General features: G+C 35.3%; 1 pseudogene; it reads right to left on the bottom strand.

Annotated features, from left to right (window-relative positions):
- Positions 1–247: 247 nt before the first annotated feature.
- Positions 248–977, bottom strand: part of LOC102477371 (60S ribosomal protein L36 pseudogene) — a 6,206-nt pseudogene continuing 5,476 nt past the window's right edge.

Here is a 977-nt window from a genome sequence, read left to right on the forward strand (position 1 = left end):
ATGTCAAAAATATTGGGATATCAGTAGATTATTCTAAATGTTTTTTGCCCTAATAGTGGAAAATAATAAGCTTAGAGAAAATGTTGTTCTGGTAATGACAGTATCAACCTATTTTTAAGTAATCTGAAGACTTTCCAAATGTAAGTCAACATTATTTGTAGAAATATGGAAATGTTCATTGATCATAAAGGTAAAATCATATTTTTTGGGAAGGTGGTTAAGTCAGCTTTATTGGCATGGGGCGGGCTCAGTGCTTCTTGGTAGCCGCTTTCTGCATGGCAGCCAGCACGTTGTTCAGCTCCTCACATTTCTTCTTGGTGCAGATGTGTGTTCCCACCCACTTCTTGAACCTTAGTGCTCTCTCTTTTTTTTTTCTTTTTCTTTTTATTGTCATCATAATCTTCTTTATATTACATTGGATTACATATAACTTTTCAGTGCATTACATTGCTTTTTCAAAAGGGAATGCCATGCATGTCAGTCAATACAGAGACATTAATCTCCCCACTTCAACATTCAATATCTTTTCTATGTTTTCCCCAATCATTATTATTATTATTCTAATTATTTTTTTAAAGCAGTCAATCACAATTTCTCATTTTGCTTGTAAAAAGACTTTATCCATCATGAAATTCTTCTCAGACCAATCCAGTTGAGAATACTATACATGTCCTCATCAACAGGTAATAAGCCATATCTGTTTCTCACTAACGTCCTGCCTCTCCATTATTCTCTTGCTATCTTTCTCTATCCTCTTCTCTTCACCTCCCCCATTCCACACTGTCCTATTCTCGTTAAGTACCTTCACTGCTTTTATGTCCTCCAGTTTTTCACTCTCTACCATAGAGTGCGGATAGTCAGTATATATTGAGTGGATACATACAATATCTTTCTTTCATAGCCTGGCTTACTTCACTCAGCAATAGATCCTCCATATGTGACCATTTTCTATCAAATGCCAGGGTCTTGTTATTTTT

This window comes from Tupaia chinensis, unplaced genomic scaffold (genome assembly GCF_000334495.1).
Source record: "Tupaia chinensis unplaced genomic scaffold, TupChi_1.0 Scaffold000089_1, whole genome shotgun sequence".
In the NCBI taxonomy this organism is placed as follows: Eukaryota; Metazoa; Chordata; class Mammalia; order Scandentia; family Tupaiidae; genus Tupaia; species Tupaia belangeri.